Source organism: Rhinolophus ferrumequinum, chromosome 13 (assembly GCF_004115265.2).
Source record: "Rhinolophus ferrumequinum isolate MPI-CBG mRhiFer1 chromosome 13, mRhiFer1_v1.p, whole genome shotgun sequence".
NCBI lineage: Eukaryota > Metazoa > Chordata > Mammalia > Chiroptera > Rhinolophidae > Rhinolophus > Rhinolophus ferrumequinum.
In genome coordinates this window covers 35,469,217-35,486,496 of record NC_046296.1, presented here as the reverse complement: position 1 = coordinate 35,486,496, position 17,280 = coordinate 35,469,217, and the positions used below count along the sequence as shown (strand labels likewise).

At 36.6% G+C, this 17,280-nt stretch overlaps 1 protein-coding gene across 1 annotated transcript in view; it reads right to left on the bottom strand.

Moving 5' to 3' along the window:
- NRXN1 (neurexin 1) overlaps positions 1-9,019 on the bottom strand; it is a 1,077,731-nt gene extending 1,068,712 nt beyond the window's left edge. The window contains exon 1 of the mRNA XM_033124535.1: positions 8,888-9,019. The gene's annotated coding sequence lies outside the window, so the exon portion shown is untranslated. The remainder of the gene's footprint in view (positions 1-8,887) is intronic.
- Positions 9,020-17,280: the final 8,261 nt, after the last annotated feature.

The following is a 17,280-nucleotide window of genomic DNA, read 5'->3' as shown; positions in this document are numbered from 1 at the left end:
GCTGCCTTTGTTGTGTTCCGAGGTTTATAAACTTTTTGAGGATTTTTCTAGTTGTTCTTGGTGGGGCAGTTAGTTTACATTAACCATTTTATCATTACCGGAAGTGAAACCTCAAAGACGTCCATTCCCTGTATCATTAAAGAAAATTCATGGCATGTCAAGGGAGGGAATTTGTAAACTACACTTTTGGAAAGATGCCAAGACAAGTCTGTTCATATCAAGGCCTTCTTCTTCATTTAGTAGGCACAGAGTATAGACTGGATTTACTCATGGAATAGAAAGCTTTATGCCGAATTTCATCTTCTACCTGCAAATTAATCCCATGTGCAAACAGTCATGTTTGCATTTTCATTATGTTTTGTAAATTTTCAAATATTCTAAAGCATGCAAATGAACCATAATAGCCCAACATGTAAATTATTGTATACCTAGGTGAAGGTACATAGAACTATTTCCTGTAAAGTACAAATCATAAATGCATTTGACTTCAACATCAAAATAAACTTATTATATGACGTTATCATGATAATAAGTACATTGGACTTTATTCAAAAAGTATTCTTCATCAATTGAGTACTAAGAGCATGCATTATCCCATTTTGTATTGCTTTATTCCTCAAAATAATCTAGGGAATGCTCACCATAAAAATTTAAATGTCTTTGTAAATATTATCTCTAAGATAGAGAGATTCTAAAAAGACTATGTCCAGAGTTATGGACAGGACATTTTGAAATGTTCTACTTCTTGGCATTTTCTTGCAAGGCAACTGATTCAAACCTATAGCATTTGTTTCCTGAGGAGAGTTATTTTGTCTGGCTTGTTTGCCTCTGTTTTCCTAAGGATCTCACACAGTGTCTGCCATGTGGTAGGTACACTGTCAATATTTGTTTAATAAATAGGTAAAAGAGAGAATGGCTAGAAAATATTTAAAATGAAAGACTAATATAAGTGAACATCGGATATAAATAAGAGTTCTAATGTTCCCTTCTTAAATTGCCAAAAAGGCTTGAGACAAAGGAAAAATTCCTATCCCTAAATATTAAGGAATTGCTAGAACTTTTAAAATTTATTTTGCTGAAATGAACTAGGCTTTTGTTATAAAACTTAGTTTTTGTTATCATTTTCCTGAGTTCTGTGAATTGTTCTAGCAATTTAATTGAACCCCAGCAGGGGGTCATTAGAACCTCCAAACTGCTAGTCAGAAGCATAAAGCCTGGGCTTTGGGTTAGAATCTGAAGTGTGTGTGGGGATGGGGGACGGTCTTGTAGGGCTGAGCTCTTAACCTGTGAAATCTGATGCTATCCTCGAATAGTGTCAGAATTGACTTGAATTCTCGGACACCAAGAATTGTTTGTTGGTGTGGGGGGAAACCCTTACCTCAGCATTGACACTGGGTCCAGGAGCCCCATTCAGTTGGTGTCAGTGAAGTGAGATTTGCTAAAATGGCTCTGGCTCATGGAAACATGTGTTTTTTGAAAAGGAAGGATTACAGGTGGGGGATGAGGAAATCTTTGATTCCTGGGTGACTACCTGTTCACCCATGGTAGGAAACTGCAGCTGTGCTATGATCAGTTACTGCAGCTAAAATGGCACATGGAATTTAGAAATGGTGGTAGACTCAACGCCCAAGGAGTTGGCTCATTGGCTATATAAGGAAATGTAAAATAATAAGAAGAGTGCTAAATATACAACCCCCTGATTATTATTATTATCTATAATAGCCAAAAAGAAAATAAAAGAAAGTTCTGGGTCAGGCCCTAATGCTGAACCAAGTGCAGATTTGGGTCAGCCTGAGCTTCGGCCATTAGCCTTACAGCCATCTAGAAAGAGACAAATTATGCAGGGGCAACAGAAAGTACCTCTAAGACGTCTGGTCACAAAAAAAAAGTAGTCAATGTAGGGGGAGGGCAAATTCAAGAACTGACTGAAACCAGAGGGTATAATGTGAAAGAAGAACTGGCTCATTCTGTGGATTGGTATTACCAGGATCCTGAAGAACCTCTACTAAAATGCATTGTAAGGGTAATCAGTTTGGGGTTGTGCCTTTTGTTTTGAATGCTGCAAAGTGGAAAAGCTTGTTGGGTTGATGCAGGACCTGAGGCTCACTATTGAACTATCACGGGATGGCTATACATGATACATACACACGTTTTTTCCAAGGGAACAGCAGACCTAGTGCCCTGGATAAAAGGCACTATAAAGTGTGTTTTTCCAGAGAAGAGGAAAACTCCCCCCCATAGATGTTAAACGGAACATTCTAGATGAAGCAGCTGATGTGGTTGGTACACAAGTATGTGGACTGACTTTATGATGAACAGGATATTCAGCCCCTGAATATGCCTGTTACCCAGGTGATCGTGAATGACGTGATTAAGGGAGCCCCTGTTGCATGGACAACTTACGTAATCTTACTGCTGCAAAACTGAACAACAGTTCCAGAAGCCTTATCGAATTTGCTGTCTCACCTTTCCCATACGGTTCTTACTGATACCAACAACATTTAAGTACTTAAGTGAAAGGGAAGAGTTATAACACTTGTCCGAGAGGGTGGCAATCTTTAGGTGGTTATTAGGAAATTAAACAAATAAAATGAACATTGATGAAGTGAAAACAAACATTTTAATACAGTACTACCTAAGGTTGGGCAGTCCAGAAAAATCTCCTGTTATTACCTCAACATTAAAGGGCCCCAAAGAAGTCTGCTGGAAGAGCTAGTCTGGAGAAATTTTAAAAGCCTGATGTCAAAAATTATGATAAGAAACCTAACCAACCATAGCTTGGGGCAGTGTTTAGGCCAATTAATAGAGATGCAGATTTACACAAGAATCAGGATCCCATGGCCCCACCCCTCTCTAGAGTAGCTAAAACAGGCAGGGTGTGGAGAAGTTTCCAGCACTCCTTGAAATAGGAGTCCCAGGAACTGTGCTAAGGCCCATTGTGAATTCCTGACTAGTGCTACAATTAGATTGAAAGAACATAAAAATGTAACGGCTAATAGGATTATGAAAGTTGTACTATTTCAGCAGGCTTTATGCAAAGAAGAGGTATCAACTTGACCTGAATATTTTAGGGGAATAAATATCGTGGGAACACTTCGTCTTCCTAGTATTTATAAAATGAAAACCTGTGAATGAAGTCCTCCTAGAGGCTGCAATTGGGAACATAGGAGTTGATGAAATTAAGGTAAAAGTTTGTAGGAGAATTAGAACATGCCAATAAGCATTATGTGTAATGGGTACATTTGTTTTACCTGATTGTATTATGGGGATAGAAATTGTATCTGATTGGGGAACATTTCCCCTATCTAGTATTGTAAAACAGAAGGCGTGCAAATTTGCTCTTCAAGCAATATTAATTGCACATGCTAAATGGGAACCGGGAAGACTTGCTGAGCCCACACATTGTAGCATTGAAGCCGAGTGCTGGCGGAAGCGGACTCTGTGCCATAGCCTTGGGTGAGCACAGACTGGGGCTTTTGGCAAGAGTCTGTGAGCACCTCCTAGCAATAACTGCTGAGACTTTAGACAAGAGAATTTCTATTTGAGGGGCATTTACTCCCTTGCTATCTGACTTTATTAACTAAGGCTACCTCTGAGACTGAAGGACATAAAATGCTCTTGAAACCTGAAACACCCACGATGTCTTAGGGGATGTCAGAAGAATGCTCCAATAGTGACCAGAGAATTCCATAATCACATGGACCTAGTTTATACAGCATCCTGCTGCCTGGGAAATGCAGGGAGGAGATATTCATGAGCAGGAGCCTCTTTTCCCCTAGGACTGACCTTGAAAGTGTGTGAGGAGCTGCCCTATAAAATGCCCTCAACTGACCAACAAAGAGCTACTTGGCTTGTGAATGGCAGTTCCCTGGTAAATGGACAAAATCCTATTTGGAAGGCCACCAGTCTGATCGAAGAAGCTAAAATCACATCAGCTGGTGGGCAGAATTCCATGCTGTTTTCCCAGCAGCGAGGAACAAATTGAAAAATGATAGAAACCCCTATGTTTGGGTTTTTACTAAGTCATCGGCAGTGGCCAATGTCCTGGGTATGGGATCAGACAGGAGGAGAATAAAACCCGCCCTGTTAACAGGATGCCTGTATGGGGTACAACACTGTTAATATAGACAAGTGGCACGAGGACTAATTTTGCAGAAGAAGGATCTGAGGTTGGATTCCAAGCCTGCTGCCTACGGGCTCTAAGACATAGAACTCAAGTGGACATTAATCAGTCACAGAGCAAATTCTCCAAAGACTGGAGATTCCATTAGGACCATCACTGTAGCTAAGTCCACACAAAAGAAACACAGGTTGTGCTTTACAAGAGTTAAAAACAAACCTGCCCCTACACTTCTTGCATCTTACAGAAGATAAAGATAAACTTACCATTGTTCCTCTGTCCGCCTTTCCCCCCATACCAATGAATTTTCATGGGAGCAGAAAACACATACAAACCCTAGTCAGGGGATGGAGGAGGTCTCTTTTCCACTAACAATTAGAGCCCCCCAGTCTGTCTATGGGGTGGTCTTTGTTTTCTTACTTACTTTCTGCTACATAAACTTACTTTTATTTTAAACTCTACATCGGCTCATGTTTGAATTTTTTCCTATGTGAAGCCAAGAACCCTCTTTTCCTGTAACACTATGAGAATTTGAGGGGTGCATTAAAGTAGAACCTGTCAGTGCCCATCAGAAATCCCCTCCTGGTTTGGAAGGTGACTGGAATTAGCAAGCAAGTATAGCCTTGTAGTTGACTGAGATGGCCACCTGGGTCCGTGAAAGGAGGACATGTTGGGGTATTGCAGCAATGCAGAGAGGGGCTGAATCTAGACCTAGTCCTCTTGGACCCTTCGAGGCACAAAATGCCAGTAAGAACTGTTCTCTCTGCTAACAAGAGACGTAGAGACTGCAGATGGGCACATGGCAGATTCCCTGGGGGGAAGGCCATGGACAGAACTGACAAGTGCGACTGATACTGGCAGCTGTTGGGGTGGGTGGAGGGCTACAGATGGTTTTGACAGGAATAGACACTGACTGTGGCTACACTTTTTCTTACCTGAGGATACATGCAAATAGTGCTTTAAAAGAACCAGAACGAAAGACAGAAAGTGCATCAGTTAGGATGGCAGAGCATCATTTCTTCAGACCAAGTAATATACGTTGTAGCCCATAATGTTCAACAACGGGCAGATAGATATCCTCCTCAGAGTCATACTTTGATCGTGAATTAGGACAGGCAATTATAACATTGGTTATCTAAAATGGGGGGAGAGAAAGCCATGAACGTCTCGCTTACATGCCTTCATGAGTGTGGCGGTAAAGGACTGCTCCTGCTAGGCAGATTTGTCTGTTTTTCTGGTGGAGCTGGGGAAGAGAAGTTGGGCAAGGGGCTTGTAAAGTTTCTTTCTCACATCACCTCAACCTGTTTTTTTTCTCCTACTTGATGCAGTCGTCATTGGACCAGGACTATAACTACACGGGCTGGAAGCAGGGATCATTCCTAAGCAAGAAACTGTGGCTGTTTTTAACCTTTATGTCGGAATTTCTAAGGGTCTGATGGGGCAGGATATGCCTTCATCCCATCAGTAACACTGGAGCTAATGGTGAAAGCAGCTATATGGCCTGTTGGTAGAGAGAGCCCATCAGTTCTGCACCTATGTAACTTTACCCTACGGGACAGAAGGGGACTGACGGGGAGGCACTTGCTAGACCAGCATTGCCACCAGCAATCTAGACCCACGCAGTGGCCAAACCGAAAGTCCCTTCCAAAGGTGGAAAATTTGTGGTATAAATGGACAGAAGGAAAAATAATAGCTGAGGGTACAGGAACATGTAAATGAACTATGTAATGAGAGAAATCCAACTTAACATTAACACCGCAAAAGAGGTTCAGAGCAAGAGATGATATTATCTGTTAGCTCAATTATACTAGATACCTGAAAGGGCGAAGCCATGTCTTACGGATACTACTCCTGCTTTTGGAACCTGACAAGATCAGTTGGAAAACTGAAAACCTCAGTGTCCTCTCCCTGAGAGACAGTTTCATATGATAAGATGATGGACTGGATAATTATTAATGACTGAATGAAATTCCAGGAATGTGCCAGCATCTTCTGACTTATGTAATTGTTTTGCTGTGAGGGATCCATGTCCAAAGTCCAGGGGGTTGACTGCAATACTGTGTTTTATAAGATATTTGGTCTTCATCCATAATCCCTGGCTCACAGCTTCTCAAACCCTAGGACCTTCCTAATTGGGAGAGTAATCGAGGCATCTGTGGTTTTGTGAAGAAGGTGACTTTAGGACCACACCCCATAGTGGGGGCTGGTTGCCAGGAGACCCAACTGGATGACTAGAGCTTTGGAACTTTCCGTCCCACCATCCACTGACCTCCAAGGAGGGGAGAAGCCCTGGAGATTGAGTTCAACTGAGTGACTTAACCAATCATGAATATGTAATGGAGCTTCTATAAAAACTTTGGAGGACAGTTCTTTGGTCTTTCAACTTCAGAGAGATTTCACACTGGGGAAACAAAACACTTCCAAGTGCCACCATGCTGGGCCCAAACTCCACAAGGACAGAAGCTCCTTGGCTCCAGAACTTGCCCTTTGTATCTCTTCATCTGCCTGTTGATTCATCTTTTAATATCCTTTGTAAAAAAAAAAAAAAAAATTGGTAATCTCGTGAGTAAATGGGTTTTCCCCAGTTTTGTGAGCCATTCTAACAAATTAGTTGAACTCATGAAGAGGATGGTTGGACCCTCCAATGTGTAGCCAGTTAAACATAAGCATAGGGCCTGGGCTTAAGCTGGCCTCTGAAGTGTGTGTGTGTGTGTGTGTGTGTGTGTGTGTGTGTGTGTGTTGAAGGTGAGCGAGGGCTCTTAACCTGGGGAATCTGATTCTGCTTCCAGGTAAATAATGTCAAAATTGCATTGAATTCTTTGATACCCTATTTATGTTCAATAATTGTTTGTTGGTGTCGGGGGAACTCGTCCTCCATGTTGGAATTGGGTTGGAGAACCCCATTCATGCAGCAACTTAATGGAACCAGCAAAAGTCTTGAAAGTTTACTGTAGTACTCTTTCATTTTTTGAAAAAGCGTTTCAAATAAAGAACTGTGAAGTTAAAATGACCTCAAATAGTCTTCCTGCTCTATTCTCCACCATTGTATAGGACAATAATATAACCACTTTAATAAAGTATCAATTTCAATGTGCAATGTGTTTGAAAATTCTACTATATAAAACTGATGCAATTCAGGGCCTCATAATCCTTATAATACAAAAAATACAAAAAATAAAAATAAAATAAAAATACCCTTTAGGTCCCAACCCCAAAACTTCCCCACTAACATTAGGATGTGAATGCATTTTTGAAAGTGACAACTATGAGGATATTTTGTATACAGGCAAAACAATCTCATAGAAAAAGAATTAAACAATGCACGTTACGGGACATTAAAAGCACCTGAGTCATGTTTCCAGAGATACTCTCTATTAACATATTGGTGAACATCTCCAGTGGTAATTGTGTTCATCTACATTTGCTCTTTTTCTTTTGAAGCCTTTTAAGAAATTATCACCAACATGTTTTGCTGTCATCGGTCCACTTTTCCACTTCCACAATTAACCAAACCCTGGCTCCTTTAACTGTGACCAAAAGGCTAACATTAAGTTTATATTTCAGATTTCTTATTATTTTTTATTTCTCAAATCTATGCCAGGTTTGAACAATTTTCAAAAGAGCCCTGCAATGTGTAGGTTTTAAACAAGCTGTTTTAGTCTAATGAAGACAATAGTGAAACTCTGCAATAGTGAAAGAACCAGTATGACAAAATCTGCTTCTATGAATAACATGTCACAACAAGTACTTAGTAAGCAATCAAATACTTGGCTTGGGTTTCTTTTTGGTCATGGGACTTCAAAAGTATTTTCTTTAGAGAAACTCTTTCATAAAAAAATATAATAATAACAATAAAATAGAACAAAATAATAACCAAAAAATAAAGTATTAGTCTTTGAGGAAAACTATTATTTAATCAACACAGTATTTTTCACTTTATTCCCAAACCTGGACACAGGCATTCCAGTTCAGTATGATTTTTTTCTTTACGCATCCTCCTCCCTACCTCGTTTCATTTTTAGTACATTAGCTAGTTAATTTTAAAAAATATATTAACCAAATCAAATATATTAGGGCACTTAATCTCGGAAAATGTAAGTTTATTTTAGGAAAACATAACAGACCTGATTATTTTGGTGTACATGATTGGTACTACCTGTAAGCAGAAACATATTTACCCAGGAGATGTAATGGAGGGAAAAAACTTATCATGTTTGGATGTCCATATACTTTAAAATAACTGGGGCAACTTCATTCAGCACAGCGCCGAGAAGTAGAGCCAGAACTAGGGTGAGATATTTGTCTTTGGTCCAAAAATTAAGGGGGTGGGGCCCTGAAAAACTCAGTTATCAAGATGAACAATATTTTAGTGTACTATTAAAAAATAAAATCAATCCCAAAATATCCATGGTGAACAAAAAAATGAAAATGTAAATACTATGGAATTTTAATTTATTTAAGTATTATTTTACTTCAGTTTCAGTGTGGCTTGACACAGCATTGTATCCTGCTTTTATTATTTATTTTCTATCATGTAATCACCCCTGAATTTTTACACCCAAGGCAAGTGCCTCATTCAGCTTACCCCAGCCTTGGTCCTGCATCGGAGGCTTTCCTTTGACACTATTGAAAGATGTTAACAGTTTCAGAAAATACAGTGGAAATTCAAGCTACCTAATTTTTTCCCTCTCAGTTGTACTTCATGAGAGGATTTAACATCTTTATGCAGAGCATCTCAAACTCTAAAACTGAACATTATTTACTTACAGATATCCATGATCATCATGCACCCGTCTTGAACCAGATTCTGGGTGAATATGTGTAAGGGAGGGTCTAGGAATCTGTATTTTATAACAAATACTAAGTGATTCTGTTGCCTGTTGTCCGAGAACTATTCTTGGAAAAACAGTTGGGTAGACTGACAGCTATTCACTATTGCTTGTATCTGTTGGCAGAGGAAAGTGTGCTAACGGGAACTATGTGGTAAAAAAAAATGGCCAGAGACTGCGCCTGGTTCTATTCAAAACAATGCCAAAAAAAATTTAAAAAGACTTGGCATTTTTATATCTCTTTAAGTTTTCATGGGACTTTCACAGCAAGTGACTTTTATTAGATTATGCAGTTTGGAAATTTAGATTAGAATATATTTGATATGCTAAAAATGACAAGAATTGGTGAATGCTATGCTTAGGTGATTGAGACTTTAATTTTATTTACCTCGTGGGAAATTTATCATGTCAACTATTTTACATTTAAAAATATTATAACTGAGTAAGAATTACATTCAATAAATTATACAATGTGTAATAGGTCCATATGCTTATAAATAAACCTACAGATTCTTACAATGAGAGCATTATTTTTTTTTTATAATCTCATGAAAAATTAATGTAGGTTTTCTAATTTTTACCTCTTTTCATATCGTGTCAGCTTATTAGTGTTTATGATAATCATGTTCCAGGAACTACACATATTGAAATCACCTTGGCTGTTCAATAAAATTCAGATTCCTGGGCCAGTCCAATAGTGAAATGGATTGGAATTTTATAAGAAAGAAGCCCAGAAATTGAATTTTTAACTTTCACCCCCGCCCCATAAAATTCTGTTGTATCCTAAACCTGAGTACCACTGGGTGATAATCCTTCTGTTTGTGATATATACAGAGGGTGCCAAAAAAATATAGACACATTTTAAGAAAGGAAAAAACTGTTTTCAAATTGTAATACAATGAATGACGCTAGCATTCATTTGATCAATGCCATCTTTTGAGCGAATGTCATGCTATACATTGCTACTGTACTTAATTCAACTTTGAAAAGTAATACATAGGTAACATCTCCTAAAATGTGTACATTTTTTGGCATCCCCAGTATATGTACTATATATAAGGTTTTGGTGTAGTAATTTGGTGGGACGAGCCCGTCTTCCAAGGAGCTCTCTCATTTCCCAATTAGCCTCCAAATGCAGAGGAACATATGACTACTCTTCCCTATGTTATAAACAGCAAAATAATGAAATAGCACGACTAATAACAAGAGTAGTGGCTGAGCAAAAATTGTAGTTTGGATTTCTCTCTGGTGCTTTTTCTGGGGAGTTTCTGGTTTATGTTATAGCCTATGTCCATAAGTGTCCTTATGGGCATGAGAGCTAACATACAGAGCCAGACTAGTAATCATCTGGCTGTATATATAACAGCACTCCTGCTCTAGAAATGTACCTACCAGAAAGTACAGAAAGGGCTTGTTCTCAATTTTTGTATTACCAGCATCAATTACTTATTACTTTCCTTCCTGAAACTAAAACATTTAAATTTTGGCCTACGTAACCAACACAAGACAACAAGTTCCATGAGTGCACTGTCATCCATGGATGACACAGAGGCGCACTTCTGTTCACGTATCTATTCATAGGCTCCATATCACCCCTCCTTCCCTCCATATCACTGATTCTCTGCACTGTTCTCTCTCTCTCTCTCTCCCTCCCTCCCTCTTTCCCTCCGTCCGTCCCTCCCTCCCTCCCTCCCTCTCTCTCTCTCTCTCCATCCATCTTCCTAAACTTTGACTGTGCCCTCAATCCCTATCTCTTCCAAATTAAAGATTTATGATTTACTAGTTGACTTCACACATACAATTGAATACATTTAACAGACTTTCTAATGCCAAAGCTTCCCACTATCTTCAGTTAAAAAGCATAATCAAAGTCAATAAATACCATTAATCCAAAGTCACAAATCCAAGAACTAAGGTCTTTCCCTGTGAAATTCAAGTCTAGAAAAATCAGCTGCTTATTACACCCACTCAAAGTCCCATTTGAAAATAAAAGCCTCTGTAGTTAAGGCAACAAGAACACTGATAAATATTTCTTAATAGTCCTTGCACAGTTTTATCAGGAAGCACATTGCCTTTGCGCTATTAAAATTCTTATTACTCTATTGAAGAGGCTTAACAACATAAAAACAATAAGAGGACAGATCTAGCACACAAGAGTTTGAGGAACAAAATAAACGATGTCACGTAATGCCAGTCCTTCATGGATGATAAAGGAATATAAATGACAGCAGAAAAGAGTCACCATATTTCCATCTCACTTTCCTTAAGTATTGGTGGCAATTCATTAATTGTCTCACAAAAGTTTCTTATTATGAAATATACAACAATTACTTATGAGGACATATCATCATAAATTATTTATAAAGATACTTAGGACATTTGATCACCAGACATGTAGGAAACATATTTACATATTTAGCCTAATGCATAAATATGGACACATGAGTGATTCTTTTCTTTTTTTTTTTTGAATTGTTCAATCTTCTATCCCAGGAATTTTCGTTACTGTTCTAGATGAGAGATTAACTTCTGAGCCATAGAAACTAGCCCACATTTTAGTGCCATCATTAATTTCTGAATATCACTGATATTAGGTAGCCTTCTGAATAGTATTCAGAGGGGAAGATCAGTGGTTCCGAAAATGTCCACTAGCCAGTGTTACTTGGGTTCTCTTGTCAGACAGCTTAAAGGATAACTTGGGCTCTCCACCCCCAAAATAAGACTGACTTTTTCTGTTTAAACCATGCTTCACTTTCAAAAAATGCACACTGGTTTACTTTAAGAAAACAATTATTATTTAAATTGAGATGCATGCAAAAATATGATTAAAACCTCTATGTCCCTTCCTTCAACTTCAACAATTATTAATTCATGGACAATCTTATTTGTTCTGAGAAATTGCTGCATTACAGTTTCCTACGCTCTGGCGTTTACAAACTGCATCTCGTGGTTTAAGGTAACATGCTTCAGTGTCCCCTACATCTCATATAAATTAGAGGCGAGATCTAGAGACTTGATTAGATTGAAGTTAGGAGGTTTGGGGAATACTGCTTTATGGAAAACATTATGCATTTTATTCAAGAGCTGTTTGTCTTTCTTTGGGTAATGTTAGGAATTGATGATCATTATTTAAATCTATTATTTAATTAGAGGTTATAAAATAGTGATATTCTAATTCATTCAATCCTTGTTAATTTATTAACTGAAATAGTCCTATAAAGAGTAACTTTATTTTATGAACTATTTAGTTACCCTGAGTCATAGTTCATATAGAAAAAGCTGGACAAATGCCTGTTTCCTTTATTTTCCTGTGTTTAAAATAGTGCCTTTATTTCTACCATCCAAATGTCAACAATGTGTTATTTTTGTTTGCTTGAATTTTGTTTGTGTTCAATATCTTTATGATTCATGCGTTTAAATATTTTAATGGATTTTGGTCCATGGCTGTTATTATGCTAATTGATGTTCAAATTTTGTCATCTTTGGCTACTGACAGTCTATTTAGGTTGGTTCTCAATTACTTCCTGAGAACACTGGTATTGTTTTTGAGTTTCCTTGCTCCACAATCTTCATATGTAATATGTTTAACAAGCAATAGTGATAGCCAGTATGTTATTTCATTACAGGTAAAGGAATGGCAATATTCTAATTCTAGAGTATTCAAGAATGGTGATATTCTAATTTTATCATTCTTTCTTCATTTATTAGATGAAGAAATACATTCGCCATCAACTCTTTGGATATCTTGATGTATAGTTTGTATTGGAAAGGCAGAATACATATTTTTAAGGATATCTTCTTATTTATTGAGATTTTAGAATCTTAATTGGTTCTCTAGAAAAGGTCCCATAAGTGACTGTGGGAGAGTAAATTATTGACATTAATTCTCCATCCTATCTGTGTCTACATCCTCGCTGTTACTTTTAAATTCATTTTTAGTAGGAGCAGAGTGTGCTTCCCTTTCTTTACTTCGGGATCAGTCATGAGACTTTGGCTAAAGGCATGTTAGCAGCCATGAAGCAATAAACAGCTTGACATGTGCTTGTTTGGTTTGGCTTTCTTTCTGGCCTTCTGTCATTATCACAAGAGGAACATATTTGCTCCTGACCCAAGGAAGATAACAAAAATGCAGGCGGGAACTGGACCCCTTCTGCTGCTTGGAATCAAGCCCAGGCAAACCCAACTAGAGCAGCTGACCTCCAGGAGACCTCAGACCCTGAGGAAGAATCCTGGATTTTGGCTTAAACCATGGAGTTTTGGGGTGGTTTACTTCACAAGATTATTGGTAATGAATGACTGATATAGTGACCAGTGAGAATTTTATAGTATTATTAACTGATAGATCTTAAGAGGTTTGCTATGTTTCAATCCGCTTATTTTATTATTAGAATATTAGTCAATGTCTCACTTTTATCCAGTAAAAGGAGTCTCTTCAAACTGCCTCCTAAATCTGTTTGATCTAACAGTAATAGTCTGATAACTTTATTGTTTTCTGTTATAACCAGATTTCCCTGCCTCATTTGTACATTTTCTGCCTTCCTGCCCCAGGCCTGGATCAGCCATTAACCTAAGAAGCCCGGTATCCTTTTAATGTGAAATGTTACTTACACACAACAATGTTGGTGCTAGAGATGCTGTTAGTATTATGTTAATCAGTTTCTAAACTGATTCACTGGACAGAGTTAGAGGTGTTTTTGTTTTTACACAAGAGAAACATGCTATGAATCTATATAAGTATCTCCAGGTAAAATGTAAGAATTTAAGATAGGTTTTACTTAATGTCTTTAATTTATAAATACATCTCTTCTCTTACATATATAACTTGATTTCAGAATACTAATATTATTATTACTAAAATATGATTACAGAAAATACCATAAGATTTATTTTATAGTTTTTATATGCCTTATTCCTCTAGGAATTAATCATCAAATTACTATCTTTAATTGTCAGTTATAATTTTTCATTATGTGATTTAGACACCAACTTGATGCATTGCTAGCTTTGTTTTTCCTTTGGTCTTAGAAACGACTGTTAGAATTTAGATTTTTCTTATAATTATGTAAAACATTTACATAGTTCTAAATAAAATGTATGAAACAAAGTGTTTTCTGTGAAATCTGTTTTTGGTTTTCCTGACTCCATCAACCTATTTCCCTCTCTTAGAATATTTAATTATTTTGGGGGAGTTATTCTTTATTTTCAAAACTATATAATTATATATTGATATTTTTTATATATAGACACCCACCCACACACACACACACACACACATATATTCTACATTTTCACTTCCTTCATTAAATAAATGGGCATATATTACCACACTCTTAAAACATTTTTGAGACCTCTACATAGCAATGCATGAATATATTCACTATTTCTTTAATAGCTGCATAGTACTCCAACATGCCGATGAACTGTAGATTATTCAAGAGACCTCAAATGATAATATTTGGGTTCTTTTCAGTCTTTTGCTGTTACAACACAGCTATGATAAATTATCTTGTGCAAAGATTTTTTGCATTTTTGCTATTTCATCTTTGGCACAATCCTAGAAGTCATTTTGCTGGTCCAAGGGTAAATACATAGATCATTTTGCTTTACATTGCTGAATTCCCTCTGTAAAGGTTGTATTGGTTTTGTATTCTCACCTGATTTACCCACTGCTGAATCACAGAAGAGTTGGGAGCTGAGAATTACACATTTGAACAAGGGAAACGTTCATGAAAATAAATGCAGTACTAACTACTTAGGTGGCATCTGTTTAACACTATTAAAATTTAAATCTTAAAAACTGAGGACCTTACACATTTTATAGTAAACATGATACATCATTTAATTCACAAAGCCATAACACATTTCTTTCAGTGGCTTCACCTAAAAAAAAAAAATGTGTTATGTTGTCAGTGGTATTCCTACATTATCCAGCAAAGAGTTAATCACATTCTTAAGCTTCTCAAATCACAGAAAAGATTCTGTTCTCAAAAGGAATGACTGTCAATTGAAGTGGATCATATACTTAAATGAAAAAGTTAAAATATAAACATTCTGGAATAACATAAAGGAGAAAATGCATGCAACCTTACTCTAGCAAAATTTCCCAGAAAACAAAAAGTACTATGCATAAAAGAAAAATTGATAAGTGGATTTCATTAAAATTAAAATCTATTCTTTGGAAGACATTTTAAAAAAAAGAAATCAAAAGCCATATACTGAGAAAGTATTCACAATATATTTATCTACAAAGAGCCTGATTTCGGCGTATATAAAACATTTTCACAACTCAATGTTAAGAAGGCAAACAACCCAATTAAAACACGGGAAAGAGACCTGAATAGATATTTCACAAAATAAGACAGATGAATGGCCAAAAAGTAAATGGAAATATTCTTAACATGAATAGTCATCGGAGAGAGGACAATTAAACCAAATGACATAGCAAAACATCTCCATTATAATTGCTACAATTATAATGGCTACCAAGTGTTGAAGAGGATGTGGCACAACTGGAATACTCATGCACTACTGGTGAAAGTGTATAGTGGGACAATCATTTTGGGACACTGGCATTTTTTTTTTTTTTAAACTGGAAATTTGTTCCTTTTTGATTCCCTTCATTCATTTGGCTCACCACCCACCTCTAGCAACCACCAATCTGTTCTCTATATCTAGGAGCTTGGTTTTTTGTTTCATTTCATTTTGTTTGGTTTTATAAACCACATATAAGTGCGATCATATGATATTTGTTTTTCTCTGACTTATTTAACTTAACCTAAAGCTGTCAACGTCCATCCATGTTGTTGCAAATGACAAAATTTCATTCTTTTTGTGGCTGAATGATATTCCATGGAATGAATGAAAAAAAATTATATATATATATATATATATATATACACACACACACACACACACACACATATCTTATATATATGTGTATATATATATATACACACACATATATATACGTGTGTATATATATATATACACACACATATATCCATTTAGCTGTCAAAGGACACCTAGGTTGTTTTCATATCTAAATAATGCTACAATGAACATGGGGGTGCATGTTCATATCTTTTCAAAATACTGTTTTTACTTTCTTTGGATAAATACCCAGAAGTAAATTGTAGGATCATATAAGTGCTCTATTTTTAATTTTTTGAGGAACCTCCATATGTTTTCCATAGTGGCTGTACCAATTTACATTCCCACCAACAGAGCACAAGGGTTCCCTTTTCTCTAATTCCTCACCTACACTTGTTATTTCTTTTGATTTTGATAATAACCATTCTGACAGGTGTGAGGAAATATCTCATTGTGGCTTTGATTTGCATCTCCCTAACGATCAGTGATGTTGAATACCTTCTCATGCACCTGTTGGCTACCTGTATGTCTTCTTTGGAAAAAATCGTCTGTTCAGATTCTTTGTCCATTTTTGAATAAGATCATGTTTTTTTCCTATTGAGCTATATAAGTTCTTTCTATAATTTGGATATCAACACCTTATTAGATATATGATTTGCAAATATTTTCTCTCTTTAGGTAGGTTGCCTTTTCATGTTGATGGTTTCCTTTGCTGTGCAGAAGCTTTTTAGTTTGACATAGCCTCACTTATTTAATTTTGCTTTTATTGCCTTTGCTTTTGGTTTCAAATACAAAAAAAATTCATTGCCAAGAGCAAGTCAAAGAGCTTACTGCCTATGTTTTTTTCAAGGAGTTTTTATGATTTCAGGTCTTACATTCAAGTCTTTAATACATTTTTAATTAATTTTTGTGTATGGTAACATAGTGGCCTTCTTTCATTCTTTTGCATGTAGCTGTCCAGTTTTCCCAGCACCATTTATTGAAGACATTGTCCATGCCCCATTGATTGTTTTTGGCTCTTTTATTGTACATTAAATGAACATATATGCATGAGTTCATTTCTGGGCTCTCTATTTTGTTTCATTGATCTATGTGTCTTTTTTTTTTTTTTTTTTTTTTTTGCAAATACCATACTTTTGACTACTATAACTTTGTAATATAGTTTGAAATCAGGGAGTGTGAGGCCCTCAATTCGTCCTTCTTTCTCAAGATTTCCTTGGCCTTTCAAGATCTTTTGTAGTGGTATGCAAATTTTAGAATCATTTATTCTATTTCTGGGGAAAATGCCATTGGAATTTTGATAGGGAATGCATTGAATCTGTAGATTGCTTGGGGTATAAGAACAGTTTAACAATATTAATTATTTCAACCAATGAGTGGAATATATCTTTCCATTTATTTGTGTCTTCAATTTCTTTCATCAATATCTTACTGTTTTCAGTGTACAAGTCTTTCACCTCC